This window comes from Mobula birostris, chromosome 13, assembly GCF_030028105.1.
Source record: "Mobula birostris isolate sMobBir1 chromosome 13, sMobBir1.hap1, whole genome shotgun sequence".
Lineage (NCBI taxonomy): Eukaryota > Metazoa > Chordata > Chondrichthyes > Myliobatiformes > Myliobatidae > Mobula > Mobula birostris.
The window spans coordinates 75,191,293-75,219,248 of NC_092382.1; the positions used below are offsets into that span (position 1 = coordinate 75,191,293).

General features: G+C 46.1%; 3 non-coding genes across 3 annotated transcripts; 1 reads left to right on the forward strand and 2 right to left on the reverse strand.

Moving 5' to 3' along the window:
* The first annotated feature begins 16,825 nt into the window (after positions 1-16,825).
* On the forward strand, positions 16,826-16,907 carry trnas-uga (transfer RNA serine (anticodon UGA)). The gene has a single exon. It is a non-coding gene; the product is annotated as a tRNA-Ser (tRNA).
* Positions 16,908-20,364: 3,457 nt separating this feature from the next.
* On the reverse strand, positions 20,365-20,436 carry trnae-cuc (transfer RNA glutamic acid (anticodon CUC)). The gene has a single exon. It is a non-coding gene; the product is annotated as a tRNA-Glu (tRNA).
* Positions 20,437-22,806: 2,370 nt separating this feature from the next.
* On the reverse strand, positions 22,807-22,899 carry trnar-ucg (transfer RNA arginine (anticodon UCG)). Its single transcript has 2 exons — positions 22,863-22,899; positions 22,807-22,842 (listed from the first exon to the last, which is right to left on the reverse strand). It is a non-coding gene; the product is annotated as a tRNA-Arg (tRNA).
* Between the last annotated feature and the right edge of the window lie 5,057 nt (positions 22,900-27,956).

Sequence of the window (27,956 nt, forward strand, 5' to 3'; positions counted from 1 at the left end):
TTAACTGTATGAGACATTTCAACCCCCAGTAAAATATATATCGTCTATCCACTCTATCTATACCTCTCGTAATCTTATAAACGGCAAGTTTATTTCTTTGCACAGAGTGGTGGGTAGCTGGAGTCCCTGCCTCGGGTGGGAGACTGAGGGAACAAAGCTTTGAGTCTTGAGATAATAAAGTAGGAAAATTCAGTAATCCACGGAATAAATGATGGGGGAGAGATATTTGTAATCCAGGGTGAAACGTAAAGAAAAGGCCGTTACATCAAAATAACTGTCGTCGAAGTTCTTATCCGTTGAATCCGTCCGCATACGAGTTATCAGCGAAAGTGACGAGTCACAGGAATACCGTCTTCCAGGGGTTACTATACAACACACCCAGGCAAGGGTTAACACAAGCGGTCCCCCAAGATATTCCAAAATTCACTCCTATGGATTATACAAAGTGATAGCCACATACATTCGTTGTGGTTCCGTGTACCGATGATCAACGCACTCTTGTGGGCACAGGAGACCTCCAAGCCTCAGCTGCGACAAACTGAAGCTATCAGCTTTTCCAGTCTCAGTCTCAGTCTCACTCTCTCTCTCTCTCTCTCTCTCTCTCTCTCTCTCTCTCTCTATATATATATATATATATATATATAGATAGATAGATAGATAGATAGATAGATAGATAGACTGGCCGACTGCCTGTCTGCAGATTGCTCTCTCTCTCTTATGGTTAAATCCACAGTCGGCGCCGTCAGCCTGTGACTGACGTCATAGTCCCGCCTCCTCACTCCGGCGCTCTTAAAGACACAGTCACAGTCCGACCGCAGGCTCGCAACAGCCGCAACACAACTTCCCGACTTTTCAACTCAGTGCTTCAACTAATAAAGACAACCATGACATTTGCCTTCTTAACCACCCGATCAATCTGTGCAGTCTCTTTCAGGACCGATGAACTTGGAGTCTAAGATCCCTCTGATCATCAACACTGTTCAGGGTTTTGCATTTAACAGTGTACTGTCTCATACATTCGACCAACCGAGCTGCCAAGATGATCATCACTAATCAAATCTCACTGAGATTTCTCAGGTCCTGTTGAATTTATTGCCAAGTGCACAAGTACGGGAAGGTGCAGGTACAGAGAAACACTGACTTGTGGCAGCATCACAGGCAAATACATTCAGATAACACACGGAACACAAATTATACGATTCTCTGTCAGTCACAATCTATAAATATGTTTTATGCCATTAACAATATATAAAATACATTGTGTCCTGATCAATATTAAAATATGCATTTTAGATAGATATCTAGATAGACATATTTTATTGATCCCGAGGGAAATTGGGTTTCGTTACAGTTGCACCGACCAAGAATAGAGTATAAATATAGCCATATGAAAACATAAATAATTAAATAAAAATATGTAAATTATGCCAGATGGAAATAAATCCGGGACCAGCCTATTGGCTCAGGGTGTCTGACACTCCATGGGAGGAGTTGTAAAGTTTGACGGCCACAGGCAGGAATGACTTCCTATGACGCTCTGTGTTGCATCTCGGTGGACTGAGTCTCTGACTGAATGTACTCCTGTGCCCAACCAGTACATTATGTAGTGGATGGGAGACTTTGTCCAAGATAGCATGCAATTTGGACAGCATCCTCTTTTGCATGTGAGATTTCCCTTGGCAAATCATATGGCCGGAGTCCAACAGCAAAAAAAAAAACTGTTTTATTCTAAGTCTTCTCTGTATTGCAATTGGAGTGGGTTTTATCTACACAGATGGCCATTTAACGTAAACACATACTTCATTCCATTCCTCAGCTCTTGTCTGAATTTCCTCCAGGTCAGTGTATAGATACAAGTATTGGTGCACACATTGAGAGTCTGCAACATGAACCCAAACTGCTGTAGTATATATACCGGTGAACTCAAATATCTGTCCAAGTAATAGTAATCTTCCTTTAGCCATTTCAGGGAATTAGCTACATAGGGAATCCAAAATGATATGAAATTATCTGAAATTGCAAACAAAGTGTACCACCTCACCTTTGTCCGGGCTGAACTCCATCTGCCATTTCTCAGACCACTTCTGCATCCTATCAATGTCTATCTGCAATCTTCTACAATCCTCCACACTATCTGAAAGAACACCAACCTTCGTGTCGTCTGCAAAATTGCCAACTCACCCCTCCTTCCCCACATCCAGGTCGTTAATAAAAGTCACGAAAGTTGGAGGTCCCAGAACAGATCCTTGTGGGACACCACTAGTCACAATCCTCCAGTCTGAATGTACTCCCTCCACCACCACCCTCTGCCTTCTGCAGACAAGTCAATTCTGAATCCACCTGGCCAAACTTCCCTGGATCCCATGACTTCTGACTTTCTGAATAAGCCTACCGTATGGAACCTTGTCAAATGCCTTACTAAAATCCATGTGGATCACATCCACTGCACTACCCTCATCTATATGCCTGGTCACCACCTCAAAGAACTCTATCAGACTTGTTAGACACGACCTGCCCTTCACAAACCTATGCTGACTGTCCCTGATCAGACCATGATTCTTTAAATGCCCATAGGTCCTACCTCTAATAATCTTTTCCAACAGCTTTCCCACCACAGACGTAAGGTTCACTGGTCTATAATTACCCGGACTATCCCTGCAACCCTTTTTTGAACAAGGGGACAACATTCGCCTCCCTCCAGTCCTCTCGTATCATTCCCGTGGGCAACGAGGACATAAAGATCCTGGCCAGAGGCTCAGCAATCTCTTCCCTCGCCTCATGGAGCAGCCTGGGAAATATTCCGTCAGGCCCCGGAGACTTATCCGTCCTAATGTATTTTAACAACACCAAGACCTTCTCTCCCTGAATATCAACATGCTCCAGAACATCAACCTCACTCATATTGTCCTCACCATCATCAAGTTCCCTCTCATTGGTGAATACCGAAGAGAAGTATTCATTGAAGACCTCGCTCACATCCACAGCCTCCAGGCACATCTTCCCACCTTTATCTCTAATCGGTCCTACCTTCACTCCTGTAATCCTTTTGTTCTTCACATAATTGAAGAATGCCTTGGGGTTTTCCTTTACCCTACTCACCAAGGCCTTCTCATGCCCCCTTCTTGCTCTCCTCAGCCCTTCTTAAGCTCTTTTCTTGCTACCCTATATTCCTCAATAGACCCTTCTGATCCTTGCTTCCAAAACCTCATGTATGCTTTCTTCTTCCACCTGACTAGATTTTCCACCTCACTTGTCACCCATGGTTCCTTCACCCTACCATTCTTTATCTTCCTCACCAGGACAAATTTATCTCTAACATCCTGCAAGAGATCTCTAAACATCGACCACTGGGGTCTTGAGTATTGAGCTTGGAGACAGACTGGGGTCTTGAGGCTTGAGTTTCAGACAGACTGGGGTCTTGAGGCTTGAGCTTGGAGACAGACTGGGGTCTTGAGGCTTGAGTTTGAGACAGACTGGGGCCTTGAGGCTTGAGTTTGAGACAGACTGGGGTCTTGAGGTTTGAACTTGGAGACAGACTGGGGTCTTGAGGCTTGAGTTTGAGACAGACAGGGGTCTTGAGGTTTGAGCATGGAGACAGGCTGGGGTCTTGAGGCTTGAGCTTGGAGACAGACTGGGGTCTTGCGGCTTGAGTTTGAGACAGACTGGGGTCTTGAGGCTTGAGTTTGAGACAGACTGGGGTCTTGAGTCTTGAGTTTGGAGAGAGGCTGGGGTCTGGAGGCTTGAGCTGGGAGACAGACTGGGGTCTTGAGGCTTGAGCTTGGAGACAGGCTGGGGTCTTGAGGCTTGAGTTTGAGACAGGCTGGGGTCTTGAGGCCTGAGTTTCAGACAGACTGGGGTCTTGACGCTTGAGCTGGGAGACAGACTGGGGACTTGAGGCTTGAGCTTGGAGACGGGCTGGGATCTTGAGGCTTGAGTTTGAGACAGACTGGGGTCTTGACGCTTGAGCTGGGAGACAGACTGGGGACTTGAGGCTTGAGCTTGGAGACGGGCTGGGATCTTGAGGCTTGAGTTTGAGACAGGCTGGGATCTTGAGGCTTGAGTTTGAGACAGGCTGGGGTCTTGTGGCTTGAGCTTGGAGACAGACTGGGGTCTTGAGGCTTGAGCTGGGAGACAGACTGGGGTCTTGAGGCTTGAGCTTGGAGACAGACTGGGGTCTTGAGGCTTGAGTTTGAGACAGACTGGGGTTTTGAGGCTTGAGCTTGGAGACAGACTGGGGTCTTGAGGCTTGAATTTGAGACAGGCTGGGATCTTGAGGCTTGAGTTTGGAGGCAGACTGGGGTCTTGAGACTTGAGCTCGGAGACAGACTGGGGTCTTGAGGCTTGAGTTTGGAGACAGACTGGGGTCTTGAGGCTTGAGTTTGGAGACAGACAGGTGTCATGAGTGTGGGAGGTTGGAGACAGTCTGGGGTCTTGAGGCTTGAGTTTGAAACAGACTGGGGTCTTGAGGCTTGAGCTTGGAGACAGGCTGGGGTCTTGAGGCTTTAGTTTGGAGACAGACTGGGGTCTTGAGGCTTGAGTTTGAGACAGGCTGGGGTCTTGAGGCTTGAGCTTGGAGAGAGACTGAGGTCTTGAGGCTTGAGTTTGAGACAGGCTGGGGTCTTGAGGCTTGAGTTTGAGACAGACTGAGGTCTTGAGGTCTGGGCTTGGAGACAGACTGGGGTCTTGTGGCTTGAGCTTGGAGACAGACTGGGGTCTTGAGGCTTGAGCTGGGAGACAGACTGGGGTCTTGAGGCTTGAGCTTGGAGACAGACTGGGGTCTTGAGGCTTGAGTTTGAGATAGACTGGGGTTTTGAGGCTTGAGCAAGGAGACAGACTGGGCTCTTGAGGCTTGAGTTTGAGACAGGCTTGGATCTTGAGGCTTGAGTTTGGAGACAGACTGGGGTCTTGAGACTTGAGCTCGGAGACAGACTGGGCTCTTGAGGCTTGAGTTTGGAGACAGACTGGGGTCTTGAGGCTTGAGTTTGAGACAGGCTGGGGTCTTGAGGCTTGAGCCTGGAGACAGACTGGGGTCTTGAGGTTTGAGCTTGGAGACAGACTGGCGTCTTGAGGCTTGAGTTTGGAGACAGACAGGGGTCATGAGGCTGGGAGGTTGGAGACAGACTGGGGTCTTGAGGCTTGAGTTTGAGACAGACTGGGGTCTTGAGGCTTGAGCTTGGAGACAGGCTGGGGTCTTGAGGCTTGAGTTTGGAGACAGACTGGGGTCTTGAGGCTTGAGTTTGAGACAGGCTGGGGTCTTGAGGCTTGAGTTTGGAGACAGACTGGGGTCTTGAGACTTGAACTCGGAGACAGACTGGGGTCTTGAGGCTTGAGTTTGGAGACAGACTGGGGTCTTGAGGCTTGAGTTTGAGACAGGCTGGGGTCTTGAGGCTTGAGCCTGGAGACAGACTGGTGTCTTGAGGTTTGAGCTTGGAGACAGACTGGCGTCTTGTGGCTTGAGTTTGGAGACAGACAGGGGTCATGAGGCTGGGAGGTTGTAGACAGACTGGGGTCTTGAGGCTTGAGTTTGAGACAGACTGGGGTCTTGAGGCTTGAGCTTGGAGACAGGCTGGGGTCTTGAGGCTTGAGTTTGGAGACAGACTGGGGTCTTGAGGCTTGAGTTTGAGACAGGCTGGGGTCTTGAGGCTTGAGCTTGGAGACAGACTGGGGTCTTGAGGCTTGAGTTTGAGACAGGCTGGGGTCTTGAGGCTTGAGTTTGAGACAGACTGGGGTCTTGAGTTTTGGGCTTGGAGACAGACTGGGGTCTTGAGTTTTGGGCTTGGAGACAGACTGGGGTCTTGAGGCTTGAGCTTGGAGACAGACTGGGGTCTGGAGGCTTGAGCTGGGAGACAGACTGTGGTCTTGAGGCTTGAGCTTGGAGACAGGCTGGGGTTTTGAGGCTTGAGCTTGGCGACAGGCTGGGGTCTTGAGGCTTGAGCTGGGAGACAGACTGGGGTCTTGAGGCTTGAGTTTGAGACAGGCTGGAGCTCAGAGACAGACTGGGAACTGTACATCAAATACAGTCGGGAACAATCTTTCGAAAAGCCGGGGCTCATCTTTAACACGACACCAACATGAGACTGAACAGTACGTAGACGTAGAACCGCGGCTCATCCTTAGACAAGCATGGACTCAGCTTTATCTCCACAGCAAGGTGAGACAGGTTCATCTGTCGGGTAACGGCAGAACGGCCTGGATTTCCACACGGAGGCGAGGACAAGGCAATACAGATCCCCCCGCAGTGCAACGGCAGAGCAGCATGACTTACCCCACGGAGGCGAGGACAAGAAGAGATAAATACCGAAGAACGACAGACAGTTCTATCTCTGCATCGAGGTTGCTCCGAGTCGCAGTTACGGCCAGCGACCTCGGCTGGTTACGGAAACAGCCGGATCCCTACCGAGCTCGGAGTGGCTGACGGCCACTCAGCTGGCACGGGAAGCGGCAAAATGCATACCGAAAAGACAGCTCCGACTACCGACAGTATGGCTCCATGAGGGGATGGTTCCCCAACGCGGCCTAAAGATGGTAAGTGGCCGTTCGCTTCAGCCTTCCACCAGCATGTTGCTCCCAGGGGATCTTGACAAGACAAACCAGCAGCCCACCCTCAGCCCCAAGGCTACGTATATTCCAAGCCACAAAATGGGAATCAGGGATGGCCTCCCCCTCGTACCCCATCTGTTATTTCTTTTTATACACACATTCTTTCTCTCACTCTCCTTTTTCTCCCTCTGTCCCTCTGAATATACCCCTTGCCCATCCTCTGGGTCCCCCCCCCCCCACTGTCATTCTTCCCGGACCTCCTGTCCCATGATCCTCTCATATCCCCTTTTGTCAATCACTTGTCCAGCTCTTGACTCCATCCCTCCCCCTCCTGTCTTCTCCTATCATTTTGGATCTCCCCCTCCCCCTCCAACTTTCAAATCCCTTACTCACTTCAGTTAGTCCTGACGAAGGGTCTCAGCCTGAAACGTCGACTGCACCTCTTCCTAGAGATGCTGCCTGCCCTGCTGCGTTCACCAGCAACTCTTATGTGTGTTATTTATACGTTAGAGCTGGCTTTACTCCATGCACTGTACTTGCAGTTCTCGCATGACCTTTATCCACCTCCACCTCACTATCTGCTCTAAAGCTCTAGTTCCCGTCCCCCTGCAAATCTAGTTTAAACCTCCCCGGAGCAGTGACTAGCAAAACTTCCCGCAGGGATGGTGGTGCCCCTCCAGTTCAGGTGCAACACGTCCCGTTGGAACAGGTCCTACCTTCCCTGGAACAAGGCCCAATTGTCCAGAAACATGAAGCTCTCCCTCCTGCACCAACTCCGAGGTCACATATCTAGCTGCATTACCATCTTATTTCTACCATGACTAGCAGGTGGCACGGGTAGCAATTCTGAGATTGCAACCCTGGATGTCCCGTCCTTCAACTTTGCACCTAACTCCCTAAACTCTCTTTGCAGGACCCCGTCCTTCTTCCAAGACACGTCATTGGTCCCTACATGGACAGCGACATCTGGCTGCACACCCTCCCTCCTGAGAATACCGAGAACTCGATCCGAGATATCGCGGACCCTGGCACCAGGGAGACAACAGACCATCCGAGATTCTAGACCTCTCCCACAGAAACTCCTATCTGTCCCCCAACCATCGAATCTTCTATCACAACTGTTCTCCTCTTTTCCCTCCTTCCCTTCTGAGCTGAGGGTCCAGTCTCGCTACCAGAGACGCGACCACTGCAACTTGTCCCTGGAGGTCGTCCCCACCAACAGTATCCAAAATGGTATACTTATTATTGATGGGAACAGAAACAGACGTGTTCTGCTCTTTCTGTCTATTCCCCTTCCCTCTCCTGACAGTCACCCAGCTACCTGCTTCCTGACTTTCAGGGGTGATCACTCCCTGTAACTCCTGTCTATGTCTGCCTCTGCCTCACGAATGATCCGAAGTTCATTCAGCTCCAGCTCCAGTTCCCTTACTCGGTCTGTCAGGAGCTGCAGCTGGATACACTTTTTACAGGTGTAGTCATCAGGGACAATTGTGCTCGCACTGACTTCCCACATTCTGCAAACAGAGGACTCGACTGCCCTAAATACTGCTTCCATTACCTACTCCTGTGCTAATTAGAGTAATTAAAGGAACTTACCCGGCCTTACCTCATTGGGAGCAAGCTCGTTCTCAGCCTCTGCTCGCCGAAGCCTCTTGAACCAAAACCTTCCTACTCTGTCTCCTACTACACCGTCGCCCACTCCTGCGACGCCCGCTCCGTTAATCTGCTCGCTTTTTAAACTCTCCGGCTGTTCGCAGAGGCCGACCTTCACGCGCTTGCGCAGTCGTGCCCCGTTCAAACTGCCGGAGAAAAGTAGGGAGAACTGCTGGGGTCTCGATCCATTCCCTCTGTAACCCTACTGGTTATGCCTTCCGACATCGAAAACGGCCCATTTATTCTGTCTCTCTGCCCTTAACCTGCTGATTTATTTTGAGTCCATAAAGGTAGATTACCCGCAATCTAATGTGCTTATCAGAATTCTTTTTTTTTTGCATTCCACCAACACCACCTTCATCAGTTCCCAATTTTCCATCTGCTTATCCATTTCCGAACCCACGCTGACTCTGTCAATGCTGTTGCTGCTGTCCATCCAGCCCCGTGGGTGGGGATGTTGCGTCTGGGTCTGTGTGTCTGCCTGTAGGACCCTGTGTACAGAATACAATGGGAAGATTGACTGTGGTTCAGTGTAACAATTGTATTGGAAATATGTATCTGCATCCAGGGCCTAGTGTGGGACTGAATGTCTCTGCTGTCTGAGAAGGTGGAACTAAAGAGCGGCTGGTCTCTTGGTGCTCTGTAACGCACCTTGTGTGTTCTGTACCTTGTCCCTGGACAGGAGTGAATATCGGATTTGAATGAAGCCTTTCCCTGTGGGTAGGAGAGGAAATAGGGTCAGTGAAGGACAGGTAAACGTCAGACGGCCGTGTGAAAGGGCTGGTGTAGCCAGTGCTAGTATCAATCTCTCTTTTTCTATCTATCTCTATCTCTATCTCTCCCCTCGCTGTCTCTCTGCCGCTCGCTGTCTCTGTCCCTTTATCTCTTGCTTGCTCTCTCTGTCAAACACATAACACAACACACACACACACACACACACACACACACACACACACACAGCTGTAACGTTGTCATTTACTTCCAGCCGTCCTGTATTTATTTATATTCCAAGTTAGAGGAGATTGTTTTATCATTTAACAACACACATCATAGTTGCTGGTGAACGTAGCAGGCCAGACAGCATCTCTAGGAAGAGGTACAGTCGACGTTTCAGGCCGAGACCCTTCGTCTGTCCATTCCATTGCATACTGAAGCATTTCATCTCTATTTTCGTTTGAACTCTGGCAGATTTGGGATGTTCATCACATTCTATGACATCAGCAACATCAGAAACTGCTGCAGGATCTCAGAAGAGATTTTCAGCACATTTTGTGTGTCGCCTTGCAATTCCAGTGTCTGCACATTTTTAGTGTCTGTACACCAGCAACAGGTTTATATCGTTGCTAACACGTCCTTGTTCTGTCCGATGTATTTCTGTCCGTAGCTGTGTTTCCGTGCTGTGTGTGTGTGTGTGTGTGTGTCTGTGTGTGTGTGTGTGTGTGTGTGTGTGTGTGTGTGTGTGTGTGTGTGTGTGTGTGTGGCCGTGAAGGAGTTAAGCAATGAAGGACAGTGCATCATGGGAAACCGCAGGGCAGATGTTGGGTGTCGGTCGGACGGTGTTGGTGATCTCTGTATATCATCCAAATATCCGGACCTGCCTCTCGGTTTTTTGGCACTACCTTACTTCCATTTTTCTATTTTCTATTTGTGATTTATAATTTAAATTTTTAATATTTACTAATTTTTACTATTTTTGATATTTAATATTTGTAATCCAGTGAGCGGGAAGCGCAGAATCAAATATCGCTGTGATGATTGTACGTTCTAGTGTCAATTGTTTGGCGACAATAAAGTATCAAGTATAAAGTATAAAGTATAATTAGCCAACAAATCCCTGAAATCTGTAAACGTGGCTGGTGCGTGACAAAGCTCATTGGAACTGTATGTCTGGGTCTGGGGCTCAGTATGGGACTGAACGTCTCTGCTGTCTGAGTCTGCGGAAATGGTGACCTGTCGGTATCGCTGTGCTCTGTATCACACCCTGTGTGTGAGAGAAGTAGCTACTTTGTCCCTTGGTTCTCACAGGAGGGAATATCGGAGTTGAAGGAAATCTTTGTCTGTGTGTAGGAGGAGGAAGCTGGGTCAGTGGGGGAGAGGTAAATGTCAGACGGTTGTGTGAAACCAGTGCCAGTGCCAATCTGTCTGTCTGTCTCTCTGCCTGACTCTCTCTCTCTCTCTCTCTCTCTCTCTCTCTCTCTCTCTCACTCACTCTCTCACTCTCTCTCACTCACACACACACACACGCACATAAAATTGTATCTGACGCTTGTCATTCACTTTCAGCCATGCTGCATCTGTTCATCTCGCAATTGAGAGGACTGTTTGTATTATTTAAGCGGTCTGCCCATTCCTTTGCAGATGAGACATTATTCCTTCAATTTTCGTTTGGCTTCTGTCTGATTTCAGATGCTCGTAGTAGACTATTACATCAGTAGCATCACAAAATGCTGGAGGAGTTCAGTAAGTGTGGCGGCTCTGTGACAAACAGTCTTGTGTGTGTCTGTGTATATGTGTATCTACGTGCATTTGCGTGGATATATCTGTGTGTGTGAGTTTCTGTGTGTGTGTGTGTGTGTGTCTGTGTATCTACGTGCATTTGCGTGGATATATCTGTGTGTGTGTGTGTGTGTGTGTGTGTGTGTGTGTGTGTGTGTGTGTGTGCGTATCTACGTGTTTCTGCGTGGATATATCTGTGTGTGTGTGTGTGTGTGTGTGTGTGTGTGTGTGTGTGTGTGTGTGTGTGTGTGTGTGTGTGTGCCTGTTTGTGTGTGTGGAGGGGGGATGTAGGAGCAATAGGAAATTGAAGTTCTAAATGGGAAACCGCAGAGCAGATGTTTGAGTTTGATCGTTCGCCAAAAATAAACGTGAAATCTGTAAATGCAGCTACTCCGTGACAAAGCTCAGTCTTTGTCGTTAGAATTTAGGCATGATTTCACCAGACGAGTCATTGCTGAGGTAATGCTCAGGAATTTCGAAATGTTTGTCTTGAATCGGCCGAATACTTACATCACAGACAATGGTGTTGAATTAAAGTGTTTGTTCAAGTTAGTCAGGCGTATATTCGTATCTCTGGAGACCGATCCAAAGTATAAATCAGGGCTGTTAAGAATGTATCAGCTCAGAGTTTCTGCCAGAGCTGTGAATTCGGGAGTAACATATGTCACAGGTTCTCACTGAAATGGTGAATACTGGCATCTTCCGAATAGAAGAAGTTTACTATCCTTTAATTTCAGTCTTTAGAATTCCCGGTAAGCCACAGAGACAGTTGCCGTTGGTCAGAACTGAACTTCAATTCCAATGTTGTTATTATTTCTGTCGCCAACAATTCTGAGAAGAGACTCTTTAACTGGTTTTCCATATATTCTGTTTTGCCTCCATGGGTGTTTACAGTATTCCATGTTTCTGTTCCGCCCTTCGGCATCCTGTGGCTGACAGGGAGAACCATGGAAGTTTATGATTGTCTAATGGAAGAACCCCTCCATCACAGTCCAGATTTATTCATTACAACTAGATGAGACGGGGAAGGCGTCGGTAGAAAATATTCCATTCACTATTGATTCCGAGGAGGGTTTACCCAGTTAGAGCTTTCCGCTCTCACTTTATGTTCTGGTAATCAGTAAAGAATAGGGATTCAGATCATATTGACTTTAGTTTACCGTGCGTACTCAGATTTCTACGCTGCGTGTGCACGCCGTCTCAACCTTTCCCCAGCTAAATGCAACAATGTAGTGGAAATATTACAGGACCTCCTCAAACCTTTGCGATGGTTTTTGCTCAGGAATTTCTCAATTTCCTGTTCCCTCTCTGTCTTCCAGCGAACTTGGTGGCGATTGTGATCCTGTCCCGGGGAAAGTGCGGTCTCTCCAAATGTGTCACTCGCTACCTGGTGGGAATGGCCGCGGCCGATCTCCTGGTCGTCATTTCCGAGCCGCTGCTGAGGTCGATTGCTCGGTGTTATTTTCCGCGATCATTCCGGTTCATCACTCCTGTGTGCAGACTCGATCAATGGTTGGCTTTTGCGAGCACTGCGACCTCAGTCTGGCTGACTACCGCTTTCACCGTCGATTGATGTGTGGCCATTTGCTGTGAGAAGCTGAAAACAAAATATTGCACCGAGAGGACGGCGGCTGTGGTTATCGGGACAGTGAGTGTGCTGGCCTGTTTGGAGTGTGTCCCCTGGGGCTTTGCATACGAGCATTTTGTAATAATTGATGGTGTTCCCTGGTATTGTGCTCTTACACCGAGCTACAAAAACTCTCCATCGTGGGCGGTATTTTCTATATTTCATCGCATTTTAACCCCTTGTGTTCCATTCTTTCTGATTTTGCTGTTCAATGTGAAGACTGTCAGCCGGATTCTCGATGCCAGTCGAGCCCGGAGGGGGCTCAGGGGACAAAAGAGTGGAGAGAATGACAAGGACCGGGAGATGGAGAACCGACGCAATCCATCGTTTTGCTCTTCAGCATAACCAGTAGTTTCATACTGTTGTTGGTAACGCAGGTGGGATTTTACATCTATAAACGGATTTCAATGAGTTTTGATTATTCTGGCATGGATCCCCGTTACATCACAATAAAAACAGCGGGAATGCTGCAGGTTCTTAATTCCTGCACCAACACCTGTATTTAAGCCCTGACTCAGAACGAATTCCCAGAGGAACTCCAAAATGCGGTGAAATATCCACTGAATCGGATCGTCAAACCCATGAAACGTGAGAAATAAATGTTATCAAGTATTACAATTCAGCTACCTTTATGCTCTTATTGTGTACACCCAGTTTTCTGATTCCCACTTGTGGGTAAATGGAAACAACGTGATGACCACAGTCACAAAAGCAACGCGCGACATTCTGGAGATCCTGAAAACGGAAAATAACACACAGACAATATCAGAATCCTATTGAAATGACTCTGCCCGAAACATTTTTCCACGGTTTATGGTTGGCTTGTTGAGTTCTCCCAGCGTTTACTGTGTGTTGCTTAAGAGTTACAAAACGGTTGTTTACAGCTTAGAGACACATTGTCTGGGATTCTCCAACTGTGGATGCTTCGAGGAGCAGAATTTGCTGGCATCCTGTAGAGATTTTCCAGTATTTGCAGCCTATACTACGTAGGTTTGTGCAGAGATAGCATGCCATCTAAAAAAAAAAACTTTGACACACGTATGAAGACGTGCAGTGGAGAATATACTCACTGGTTGCATCATGGTCTGCTACACAAGCACAAATGTCATTGCATGGAATTTCCAATGAAAAGTTGTGGATGCAGCCAGTCCCTGACTGGTAAGACATTCCCCGCCATTGAGCACATCAACAAGGAGCGCTGTCACAGGAAAACGGCGCTCATCATCAAGGGTGAAGATCATCAACACCCCATCATCCAGGTGATGCTCGCTTCTCGATGATGCCATCAAGCAGAAGTTACAGGAGCCTCAGGTCCATGGCACAAAGTTCAGGAACGGCTATGCCCCCTAGATAATCGGCTCTTGAATAAGAGGTGATAATTTCACTGATCCCAAGCATGACCTCACATTCAATGAAGCCAAACCTCATGTTCTTGTTTCTTAATTCATGTTTCTTCTTTCTCTTTTTTTTTATTTGCGCTATTTGATGTCTTTGTTGTCTTGTGAAAATTACAGCCTCTCCGTCTTCCTTATGTGCACTTGTTCCGTAATTCCATTCAGTTTCTTTATATTTACTGCGTATGCCTGCAAGAAACGGAATCTCAGGGTAGTAACTGGTGAGACATATGTACTTTAACAATGAATTTGCTTTCTACATTGAATTTCCGAGAGCAAGTCTGATGAGGATAGGTTGAGCAGGATCGCGCCTTTCTCTTTGGAGAGAAGCGTGATGAGGGGTGAATTGAAAAAGAGATGCACGATCACAGGAGGCCTACATCGAGTGGGCAGGCAGATATGTTTTTTATCCCCAGTGTAGAAATGGCTAAAACAAGGGGCATAATTTCAAGGTCATGAAAGAGAAGTATAGAGTTTACCTTTGGTACGTGTTTAAACACAGTAAAAGTGTGGTATTTTATGGTAAGGACGGTGGCAGAGGCAAATATATTAGCGGTATTTAAGAAAGTTTGCACTGGCGCTCATGCCTTCCACTGATGCAATTCATGGGGAGAGAATATTTGATAATACATCCGTAAAAAAAGACTAAATCTTTTGAGATCTTTGGGGGGGGGGAAGGGGGATCTTGATAAACAGATGCAAGCTAATTATCAATTATCAGCTACTTCAGTGTACTTCTGCATCACCTCCCATCCCTCCCTTCTTTATCTGATTTCTCATCTTTCTTTCCAGTCATGATGAAAGGTCTCAGTCCGAAAAGTGGAATGTTTACTCTTTTCTTCCTGAGTTCCTCCAGAATTTTCTGCGTCTTGCAAGCTAAGGATAATTGTGTTAAATCTCGCAAACCCCAAAATGCCTCCTCCACTGCAGCCAAAAAATACATACCGACAACAACAGCCCCGACCAGGTCACTCACAGACAAAATCAATCAGGGACGATAACAATCCTGGACCCCGTCGAGGACAGGAAAACAACAACAGTAACAGTTCGCTACCAAGTTACTCGCAGAAAATAAAATCAGGGATCAAAACAGAAACACACAGAAAATGCTGGTGGAACGCAGCAGGCCAGGCAGCATCCATAGGAAGAAGTACTGTCGACGTTTCGTAACAGTCCTTGAGCCCGTCAGTCGCAGAAATAAAATCAGGGACGATAACAGTCCTCGACGTCGTCACTCGCAGCAAAGAACAGCGACCAAAGTCTGGAGCTGGCCAAGAGGATTGGAGACAGGCACTAGCACGGATGACGGCAGATCCACAGAGGCCAGGGTTCCTGGGGGCAAATGGGAACGTGCAGGATAGGTGCATCACAAATAAGAATAAATATTCGAAAGGGAGGATGAGGCAACCGTGGCCGAAAATAGAAAGTAAAGACAGCATAAAGACAAAAGTGAGGGCTTATAATATAGCAAGCATTAGTTGGAAGCTGGAGGTTTGAGACGCTTTCATAACCCAAAAGAAGACTATTAAAATTGATGAGAGGAAAGATGAAATGGAAAATAGTAGAGATGAAAATACCATTTTTTCAGACATATGAATAAAAGGGAGGCGAGAGAGGATATTAGAAAGCTGCAAATGACGCGAGAGAAGTGGTCATGGGCGAAAAATAAAAGACGGAATCACTGAGTGAATATTTTGTGTCGGTTTGCGCTGTGGACGAAAACAGCACAATGGCACCAATAAACGTGCGTGAGAGAGCATAAGTGAGAGTAGATGTTAAAATAACGGAGAAGGTACTCGTGAAGCGAATAGGTCTGAAGATAGATGTCAACTGGACCAGGCGGTCTACACCCCAGCGTCCTGAAAGAGGTAGCTGAAGAAATTCTAGAGGCATTAGTAGTACCCCTTCAAGTATCATTACATTCTGCAATTGTTCCTGATGACTGGAAAATTGCAATTGTCACTTCACTGTGAAAGAAGGGAGGTAAACAAAAGAAAGACAATTAAATGCCACGTAGCCGCACTTCAACCTGTTCCAAGATTCAAAAGATTCAAGGCACTGTTGAGGAGAACGGGCGAAGTTCTGTCAAATAGATAATCGTGTAGTACGGTAATGCACCTTGGAAGAAAGGATAACAAACGTCTCTAAATGAGGCTAATTTTCAGAAAGCAGAGGTGCAAAAAGACCTTGTGCAGTATTCCCTGCATGCCTATCTCTAGGCTGAGTCAGAGTTAAAGGAATTTTAACAAGCAATTTTAAGATCCAGTTCAAGAGTGGAATAAAAAAGCAACAATGCAATGTTGACAGATATAAGACATTGGTCGGAGGACACTAGGAGGGTCCAGAGGAGGTTCACGAGGATGACACCAGGAACACGGGGGTTATCGTGTTCAAACGAGGAGAGTTTGATAGCTCTTTGCCTGTGCTCACTGCAGGGGCATCTCATTGAAATCTATGGAATATTGAAATGTCTACTTAGAGTAGAAGTACGGAGGGCGCTTTCTTATAGTGGGGCAGTCTAGGATTAGAGAGCGGGGCCTGAGAATAGAACGATGATAGTTTAGAACAGGGATATCTTTATCCAAAGGTGGTGCATCTGAGGGATTAGTTGTCACAGACAGCAATGGAAGCCAAGTCATTTGGTGTATTTGAAGAAGAAGTTGATAATTTCTTGATTATTAAGGACGTCGATATCCATGCCCGGTAGACTGGTGTTGAGGGGGATCATAAATCAGCTCTGCTACAATGGCGGAACAGACTCGGTGGGGCAAATGACCTGTTCCTGTTTCTTTGTCTTAAGGACCTATGATCTTATAGTATTATTCTACCTGTGTTACACGGTATAGCTGCCAGAAAACAAAGAAAGGACATATATCCGTCATTATAACCCTGATTCTAATCCTGACCTTTATCCCCAGCAGTGGAAATCTCCTTCATTGACGATACTGACGCCAGTGTTATCCCTCTACACTCACGTTCTGACCTACCTGTCCTGAAACAAATTCCCACATCATCCAATCATACTATTTGTATTGGAATGGTGATTTATCATTCCCATCACTGACAATAAATCACTTCAGGTGCAATGCTGCGGTGGGTGATTAACATAGATAGAGCTGCGATGGCCGAGTGGTTAAGGCGTTGGACTTGAAATCCAATGGGGATTCCCCGCGCAGGTTCGAGCCCTGCTCGCAGCGCTCACTCTACAGGCACGAGGGACCAGAACTCCACCTGCCTGTCAATAACTCCCTGGCTGCTGTCTGAAAGCTACATTCTCTGCCAAATCCAGGCGCCAGATTTTAACACTCTTCAATACTCTTGCATTTCCACTCAGTGTCCAGAGTTCATTTCTACTCCGACTCTGATCAATCTCCGTGAGGCAGCTTAAACAACCCTTTGTCGTGGAGTCTACTTAGATACGATATCGTTACTTTGCAACCGAATATATAACAATAGATTTCGAGTAGAAATAGAGCGATTCATATCGGTGGGTTCTACAGCTGTATGGACATAAAACGCCTCCCTTCGTTCACCAACGTACTTCCTTCAGCAATACTGTGGACGATTTATTGCACTGAGCAGAAATCCTGCATCCAAATCCGCAGTAACTTTGGAATTATAAGAGTTAATGGCACCAATTTAATGCTAATTGTCTTTATTTATGATTGAAGTAACTGGGAGAAGTAACATCAATAAGTATAACGTAGCGCCCTCTCTTGCTCTCTCTGTTGGACGCTCAGGTGTAAACGCATGAACTATTTCCCTCCTCCGTCTGAACAGTGACAATACTTAAGAGCCCTCCAGCTTCCGACTTTAAATGAAGGGACCGAAAGAGCCATTTCGTTTTCTCGCTGGAGTGAAATACTCTGATGGTCAAGAAAACACTATGAAGAAAACGATGGCTCAAAGTGAACATGAAATTGGTAAATTGCAGAGTAACTCTCTCTCTTCCACTGCCTTTCAAACTCCCCGTTTATCTGTCTTGCCCTGTCCACGATGTCACTCTCTCCCCTGCTACACTTCCATGTCTCGCTCTTTCTCTATCTCTCTCTGTAACAGACACAAGCACACACACACGCACACACACACACACACACACACACACACACACACACACACACACACACACATTCTCTCTCTCTCTCTCTCTATCTCTCTCTCTCTCTCAGGGGAGCTAAGAATGGGGCAAGAGTTGCGAATGAACTGAAGGGGGCAAGTGAGGATGTGTGGTATGACAGAGTGGTCGCTGTTGTTCGTTAATCGTTAGTTATGTTGGTAATGTTGATGCAAAATCTTGTCGTGATCAGGAAGTTTCTGCATGAGACAAAATTAGGCAGTGCTGTTGATACTGGGGGAGATAACTGTTGAGTACAAGCGTACCTGGTTCAATTATAGAAGTGGCGGATGTGTGGTAAGTAGATTCCAATACAGGTAAGTATAATGTCGGGCATTTTGGAAATAAAACTTGCAAAGCAATTGCGCTCTAAATGACAGGGCATTACGGAGTACAATTAACACGAGGGACCCAGAGGCGCAAGCTCACTGCTCGCTGATTTGGGAAGTCTAGTGAAAACCCTTTTCTCATTCTGGCCTTCCTCATTCAGAGCAACAGGAAGGAACGAAAAGTAAGACCTTATGATAGGTTGTTGAGGTTGTGAATAGAGTGTCATGTACAGTTCTGGACGCTCTATTATAGAAAATATAATCGCCGTTAAACTGGAAACAGTGCAGTAAGTTATATAATGACGTTTTCAGGACAAGAAGAATTGTGTTATATAATGAGTTTGTCCAAGCTTGTCATTTTCTCATTCCAAGACGAGGAGAATGAGATTTAACCCAGAGATAAAATGAATGTTAACAGTCTTATTTGACATTGGAATATTCAGAAGGAACGTGGGCAGCAACGGTTTCATGAAGAGTTCAGTGAATATGTGGAATGAGCTGCCAGAGGAAGTAGATCAGGCAGGTCGGATAGTTTCACAGAAGGGCGGGCCTTGGAGGAATATGGCCCGCACGCAGGAAACTGGGACTTACTCTGGTGGGAAGGTGGTCGGAATGGTTCTTTGAGTCGAAGAGCCTGTATCAATTCATAAATTCTTCACGACTCGTATCAGTGGGTTATGTCAGATATCACTGGACAGACATGATATGGAAGGCAATGGCAAAGACGAATGCTTGGTTACTAAGCCAGCTACCGCTGTGATCAGGCGATGGAGATACAGTCACTTTGCTGAGCAATCATATTATCTCTGACTCACTTTTCACTTCTTACGGGCAATGCGGAACAATGTCATCCCGTGATGCGTTCACCGCCGGGACGAATGTGTAAACAGGAAGACTTCGATCAACCACCAATAGTCAGAATCAGAGTAGACACTGGTATGTTGACTGTCCTCTTTCTAATTAAACGTGTCCTGCTGGTGCACAGGTAGACAGATGGCGAATAGATTAGATGAAGTAGCTTACACGAGGGCTAAATGGGCACAGAGTATTGTTATGAAACGGTCTTTGATCTCACCGGTAAAGCAGATGAAATTAATGAAACATTCCAACAGCTACAGTATAGGCACCTGGAACCTGGAATAGTCGAAACACTCCAATCACCCATGTACAGATTCTTCAGAGCGAAACGAGCAGGAGGTAGTAGAGAGGCTACAGGAGAACTTAGGTTCGGAGAATGGACAAAGAAGTGGCAGATGGGATGCAGTGCAGGGAGATATATGGTCATAAACTTTCATATAAGACATGAAGGAGCACATTTTCGCAAAGGAGGGAAAATGCATGCAATGAAACTGAGGCGCTAAGAGACTTGGGAGTCCTTGTACAGGCCTCTCATTGCGACGTACACAACTGCCCATAATGTCCCAAAGGTTAATTTGTAGGTTGAATTTGTGGTGATGAAGGCACATGCGATGTTTGCTTTCATTTCAAGAGGACTAGAATATAAAGCAAGGATGTGATTCAGATACTTTACAAAGAACTGGTGAGGCCTCGCTTGGAGTATTGTAAGCAGTTTTCGTTCCCTTACCTGAGAAAGTATTGCTGAAGCTGGGGAAGGTTCAAAGGAGATTCAGAGAAATGATGCTAGGATGGATTGGCTAGTGATATGAAGAGCGTTTGCTGGCGCCGGGCCTGCATTCGCTGGAATTCAGTAGGTTGCGCGGTGACCTCATTGAAACCTATCGAATGGTGAAAGGCCTTGATAGAGCGGATGCTGAGAGGATGTTTCCTATGGTAGGAGAAAATAAGACCAAAGGACGCAGCCTCGAGATAGAGGAGAATCCTTTTAGAACAGAGATGAGGAGTGAGTTCTTTAGCCATAGAGCGGTGAATCTGTCGAATTCATTGCCACAGGCCCCCGTGGAGTCCAAGTCGTTTTTTGAATAATTATCAGAGATCGATAGATCTCCTCGTTTGATTGATCAGGGCATGAAATGATACAAAAGCAGGAGAATGGGGCTGAGATGAAATGTCGAAGCAAACCCGATGTGACAAACGCCCTAATTCTACTCCTATATTTTTTTTGTGGTTTTATGGTGCTGAGTCAGCCCAGTGCAGATTAAGCATAGACAGGAATGGGGTTGTAGTGGAAGCAAACTAATCCACACCATAATTTAAAATTAGCACATTAAATTACAGCAGACAATATTTTAATTCCCTGACCGGGAATCGAACCCGGGCCGCAGCGGTGAGAGCGCCGAATCCTAACCACTAGACCATCAGGGAAGCTGATAAAACGCAGCACACAGCAATGGACAACTATCAAATGAGCAAAATACTTTATACTTTATTGTCGTCAAACAATTGATACTAGAGCGTACAATCATCACAGCGATGTTTGATTCTGCACTTCCCGCTCCCTGGATTACAAATCGATAGTAAATATTTTAAAAAATTTAATTATATATCATAAATAGAAAAATAGAAAAATGGAAAGTAAGGTATGCAAAAAATCCGAGAGGCAGGTCCGGATATTTGGAGGGTACGGCCCAGATGCGGGTCAATATAAAACAAAACCTATAGATAAATAATAATAATGAGTAAATGTGATCAACATTGCCACGAATCCACCGCTCAACATTTTGCAGATCCTTTGCTCATCCAGTGCTTCTGGTTAAGAAACACTCTAGACTCTGAATGACTCTGTGGTAAACGCTCGTTCTCCGTGTCTTTATAAAGATTGTGACATTCAGTTTCTCTTATGAGCCCTGGGTCATTTTCTTTATTTCTGTCTACCGCCTCGAAGCAATTCAGTAGTTGGCCCTACGATTCCCGCGACCACATCATTGTTGCCGACATATCTGGCGCCTTCGTCCTAAAGGCTGAGTTATACGCTACGTCAAATCGACGCCGTAACCTACGCAAGTGGCCAACGCGCATTGTGAGCATCCCTCCGCCTGGATGGAGGTAGGAGAAAGAAAAGCAGACGTTCAGAATGCCCGAAATATGGTCTGGGGATGGAATGGTAGGCTTTCCTGGAATGACGGCGACTCCTGGGCTGGGCGAGGAGCTGCAGCGCAGGACGAGAAGCTCCAGCCCAGGACGTGGCTCTTGGAGTAGATTTGGCTCTGTTCTTGGACTCGGCTTGATTAGGCTCTTACGGACGAAGCCGGGACCCTCCTTGGAGCGCAGGGCCGAGACCCTTCTAGGACGCAGGGCAGGGACTTTTCCAGGGCGCAAGGCCGGGACCTTTTCTTGGACGCAGTGCCGGGATAACTGTCGAATATACTTGCCGAGGTGACTGTGAGGGTTTCAGACGGGGAGGGTAAGGGAACAACCCAGCAGCCAATCCTTGGTTTCCAGAGGTATTTATGTGCCAGCCCAAAACGAGAATCAGGTGCCTCAATTAAGGCAGTCAATGGAACAAGGGAAAACAGGAAAACCCGGAATAAGGATCGATGAACCGGACTGTGAACGGGAATGCGGATTTCACGGACCAGTCCATGACAGGTGCATTGACTGTTTTACATAGCCAACGAAAAGGGAGACATATCTGGACTCATGCGGGTGTCCATGGCTACCCATTGAATCTGGAGTAAGTGGAAGCAGCCGAAGGAGAAACTGTTGAGGTGAGGACCGGCTCTGCCAGGCGGAGGATGGTGATGATAGAGGGGAACTGGTTGGTTCTTTCCCTGAGAAATGTGGAGAGTATTAAGGCCCTTTTAACAGGGAGACTGGACATCCATAGAGAAAATGAGACGGTCATAGCCAGGGAACTGAAATCTAGTGAGTCGATCAAGAGCTCGGGAAGGTTCGCGAATACAGGTGGGAAGGGACTGAGTATGGGACATAGGATGGACTGGTGCTATGAGAACACAGGATCAGTGGGGCAGGAGCAGGCCGAGACAATGAGCCTACCCGGACAATCAGACTTGTGAATCAAGTCGGAGGTAGAGCGAGCAGTTCAGGGCAATGGAACCATGAGTTTTCTACAGTGAATGCAGGATCTCCAGAGTTGATAACGTCAGTGATACTGTCGGAGACAATTCTGTGATCGTCCGCAGTCGGGATTATTCAAGGTGTAGGCATGAAGATGTGTCTGAGAGTTATCGCCTTGTCTCAGCAAGGTAGAGGTCAGTCCGCCACTCTACAACAACAGCACTTTGTCTGCGTGATCGAAGGTAAATTTGGCGATGGAGGTTGAGATTTGGGAGGGCAGTGTATTCAGAGGGGTACGGTACGAGGAGAAGTGAGGATTCCTGATGCTGAGGCGGTTGATGTCTAGTTGGCAATTAGTGATGAAGATATCCCAGAGCAGGCAGAGAACCAGCGCGCTGAGTTCAAGAAGAGGAGGACTGTTTGAGACAGGAGAATGTACCGTCAGTGCTGGGTGGTGAATTCTCACCGATAAGGTGTGCTCGGAGACGGAGCTCAATGGGAAGTAAACTTCACCTTCCCAGCAGCTCCTCTGAACGTCTGAGAAACTCCAACCAATTGTTTATGAAAGTGTCTGCAGAAACACCACATAATATTATATGTTGCGAAGACGAGACATTACGTTTTCACCGAGGGTGCAGTACTCCGGTTAATCCCCACGCGGAATTGAGACAACCAATTGGCTGCAGGGAGTGAACCGAATCCGCCAGTTTTTCAAAACGACCGTGGCAGGACTCGAACCTGCAATCTTCTGATGATTTCCACCATGTCAAGCACCGAAGTCAGACGCCTTATCCATTAGGCCACACGGCCGTATTTTGTGAGAAAGGCCAAAGGGAACATGCTGAATGCTGCAAGAAGTTTCCACCTGTAAAATGACTTCCTGACCGAGCTAAAAGTACTCGCAAGCGGTAATTTCATCCCAGGTGAACATTCGACCATTGTTGTCAATATCTCCCCAGGCATTCCTGCTTTGGGCTGTTCAATATATTGAGATATATTCAGATTGTGCCACACAGAAAGGAATTCTCAAAGGCACATGCCACTGTATTTTGCCCCGGCGTTATATTCTGGGATTGGAACCAGTGAAAATTGTCCACCACATTCAATACAGTACATTACTGATAGAGTGATTTCGATCTCTTTTTAGGTATTTCAGCCGTTGGTCTGGTATTCCAGAACCGAGCAACCATGTGTTAGTGTCGGCTAAGCATTAGGATGTTCGGATCAGCGTCTGCGCACAGCCGGGCGTGCCGTCAGCGCGTCATAATGTGGCCGAGAGGTTAGGGCGATGGACTGCTAATCCATTGTGCTCTGCACGAGTGGGCTCGAATCCCATCCTCGTCGCGACATGTTAATCCGGGGGACCACATCTTAAACTGTCACACTGTCACTTTAAAACATCCAATCTTCCAAATTTTATCACAGGGCCGCCAAGCGGTTTGCTATGTGAGTCATGAAAAGTGATATTCATCATTAATTTATCACCAAATTTGGCCTCAATACTGTATATCAAGATAAAACAATAAACATGCAGTATAACATTTAATTGCATGTAACCTGCAGAACAAGTAAACAGTAAGGTGGAGAATCTCAACAAAATAGACTGCAAAGTGAAGAATCCATATTAAGCGTCAAAGAAGCATTCAATAATCGTAGACGGGCTGGATTGAACAGTCTTTGAGACTGGTAGCATGTGCTTTCGGGCTTCTGTCCCTTTGTCTTTGTATTCCCAGTGTTTCCAGAGAAAAAATCCCGGCGGGCAGTGGGAAACAACGTGTGCACAATGACCGCACTGATCTGCAATAGGAACTGCATGACGCCCTTTTATGGAAGAGTGTGATAGATCTTCCGCAGACTACAGGAGACCATGACTGCTTGGAACATCATTAAGATACATTTATGCATTATGCGTAATTGTACAGCCGGTGAGGAATGAGTCGAACAAGTAAGGCGCCAGATGCCATCAAAAGCAGAGGGTTACAGTGAAGCATTGATAATACCTGGGGTCAGGCCCAGAGACGGACAGTGCGAGCGAGCAGGGATTTCATCTTCTCTTTCAGCGGCTCCCTGAACCTGGTCTGTGTCAGGGCGTAAAGAGCCGTGTTTGTGGAGCAGCTCAGAAGCTGCAGCATGACGCCCAGCTCCCGCAGGCAATCGGGCGGAAGCGTCGAAGAGTTGGAAAAGCACAGCAGATTCCACGCAGAATACACAGTGAACGGTGCCCACGGCAGAGCGAAATTACCCGGGATGACCAGGAGTAAAGCTAGGGACTTTCTCCGGCTTTCCATCTCCGGGTCTCTGGCGCTCTGCCCGTTGCTGGAACTCCGGAGTCTCCTACGGGATCTGCTGTTGACCAAGACGTGTCTGGCGGCTAAACCATTCGTCAAAAGAACCAGCACAAAGGGAACTACCGGGGTGATAAGATAATGGAGGAGGTCGATTGGCCTCGAGATAGATAAGGACACATACAACACACTTTTTGAACATATAAATGGAGCAATTATTGCTGAATATCTCCCTGCGAGCCGAAAATACCAGTAAATGTTCCTTAAACAGCTGATCGCAATCACTGTGCCCAGAACAACAGCTGCAGTTTGTTTTTTTTTTTTTTTCCAGTGCAATATTTTGTTTTCGCCTTCCGGTAGCAAATGACTACAAATCGATCAAAGGTGAAAATGACGGTAAACCAGACTGAAGAATGGATGGCGGCGTAAAGCAGGACGGCGTGGATATTACAAACCGGCATATCCATTGACCAGAAGAGGACTTCCCATGGGACGAAAATATTCGGAATCCTATTCAATACCAGGTCCAAGAAAACGACGAGCCCTCACTGTCCCTGGGACAGGATTGATATCGTCACCAGATTCACTGCAAGGACAGGAATCAAGAAGGGAATACTGTCAGGATGGTTTACATATAATTTATACCATTTTTATCTGGGCAGGCATATTAGGAAATTATTTTAGCTGAGAAAAAATATGTTCCTAGAAGAATTATATAAGAATATATTCCTAGAAAATCATATAAGAATACATTCTTAGAAAATTATAAGAATGTATTGGTACAGAAAATCAATTATTACTATCAACGAGTAAGGTAAACTAGTGAAAGATGAAGCACAATATTTGGAAAAGTTCATCACCCAACAAATCCGTTTAAAAACCATGGATAACGGCCGCTGATGATTTGACAATGTCATACGTTTTGGGGGAAAAGATGTGAATTCCCTATCGAACAATAAAAGTGCAGAAAAGCAAATTCCACTACCTGAGCTTTCCTGACATTGACTGGGTTTAGATAAAGGGCGGTCTCCCGCCCCTGAATGTTTACCATTGCACAATACAATCCAAGTTCTGACTTGCTGTTGGGAATGTTGCTGTTGACTTGCTGTCAGGAAATGTTTCCGTGCAGCTGAGTTCAATTCGTAGAACAGGTGATTGATTCAGAGCTGCCCTATTTAGCCAATTTTCCGACGACCCAACAATTTCTTCGAAGCAACTGACCTGAAGTTTGGAGAAAATAATCGGTACTCTGGGACATGTTAAGTTTGAGATCTGATTTTAATACGTCGCATGCTGAGGACACGAATCGCTTGTTAACTGGACAGATATTACTGAGAGTTTGCTTCCAGTTAATGGAGTGCATGATACTCTAACTTCTCAAACGGTTTGTACACATGGAGTACGTATGCACGTGCACAACCATCCAGTGCTTTCACTGCATTTTAAATACATTGATGTTGAACATTGAGTTTATTCCCTCATGGTTGTTTATCCCAGTTCTTAACTGATTGTGATTCAATTGAATGAGATTGAATATAGAATATAGCATTGCAGTTAGATGTATGAGACGATGATAAGGGTAGGCTAGGTGGGGCGAAGTCTTTGCTTGTGCTCGTTGCATTTCCAAGGCTGAAGAAATTGCAGGGAAGATCAATGGACAAGAAATTAGTTTGTTTTCCGATGGAATGAATTGCGTTTATAATTCTACAATTCCTTCCAATTTTCAGAAAACTATTTCCATACCAAGCCCTGTATTATGCAACCAGGACTCTTTCTATGATGGGTCTCTGGAAATTGGCAAGAGTAACTGGCGAATGTTGAATTTCCTTGGTTGCCTGAGGAATTAAGGGCGCCGATGTGTCCCATTAGCCATGGTGTAGCTGGACTTGAACGGAATGCTAGTGACAGTTGGAAATATGTGAATAGATTTACCGCAGCTACCTCTAGCTCAACACCATGGTGTAGCTGGACTTGAACGGAATGGTAGTGACAGTTGAAAATATGTGAATAGATTTACCCCAGCTACCTCTAGCTCAACACCATGGTGTAGCTGGACTTGAACGGAATGGTAGTGACAGTTGAAAATATGTGAATAGATTTACCCCAGCTACCTCTAGCTCAACACCATGGCACCAGTTAGACTTTTGTCAGCCACTCTACATCACACCCGCTCACACTGAGAGTTTATTCCCTTCAAGTCGTTCATCCTACCTCTTGATTCCCTTTCACTACTCCTGCTGCTCTGTTTGTTTACTGCGCATTTTATTCCTTCTGGTTGAAAGCTGAATAATCTGGAGCGATGGCCCTGTTTTATCTCCAAACAACTGCTTCATAGCCTTTTGGTTACCATTCCAGTTCTGAGATTGTAAGGTAATATGAACAACAACTAAGTAACTGATATGTCCCAACGGGAATTTAAAGAAAATGAAATTATAATGATACTGGCGTTTTATTAATTGTATCATATCATTCCAATTAGAGGACGGAATCATATACAGACATTGTGGGGAGGAGGATGGCCGGTGATAGGGGATTAGTTCAACGGAACGATCGTTGATATTGTGTTTTTATTTGCTTTTCTTGAACATAATTTAACATGAATTTCAGTAATAATTCCTACCTGCGATTGGCATTGCCCAATAGAATGCAGTTGGTATTTGGACCAAGGAAATGGCTGGAGCCAGAAGTATTCACAATAGGTTGACTTTATATGGAGAAGACAGGTTATGAGTTTTCTTGCTTTGCATTTCATTATAACAGGATTTTACGTCTGTCTCAGAATAACAGTTCGAAAGGAAATTAAGAAAAATATGACCTTCTCGTAGGAGGAGACAGGAAGGTGAAAGGGAACGTGTGAAAATTCAGATGTGTGTTCACACTTATGTGCTGCAATGAACATGAAGCTGCAATTGGCGGATGCTGCTGGAATGACATGAGGAAGGGACAGCGTATCTCAGGAGGTCTGAGATTGTATGAATATGCAGATGGTTCTGAGAGGCGCGGTGTGGCGGAATGTTCTCATCGATAATATGGCTGATACGGACAAGGATTTGCAAGCCCAGAGCGGTGGCTGGTAGGCAGAGGCCCGGGCGTATATATGACAATCAGACCGGCTGTCCAAGGGAATATTGTGGGTTAGAATTCAGATTGAACTTGTATGGAAACACAAGATGTTGAAGCAACATTTTACAGCAGCAAATATTTCCAAGAGCGGGAAAACATGAACTATCAGTCTGAATGGAGAAGGAACTATTGCATTTCCAGAATTACCAGATACACTGTGAACGTCAGCGCTTTGACAGTGCATTCACAAATGCTGATATGAAAGCGCTAACGAATTAATTCCTTGCGTGTGCAGCAACAGCATGGATTTTAAGACAAAGGTACACATCAAAGTCGATTAAATACAATTGAAGACACTTTCGTAATTAAGTTCTGCAGAGAGACTCACCTGGAAGAGCAATAATAGCCAGGGCGAGGTAGTAAACCACTTGTATGGTCTTTAGTGCGTTCGTGATTCGAAGATCTAAGGTCAACCACTCATAATCTGCGAAAATAAATTGAACCGCCCAGAATTCATTA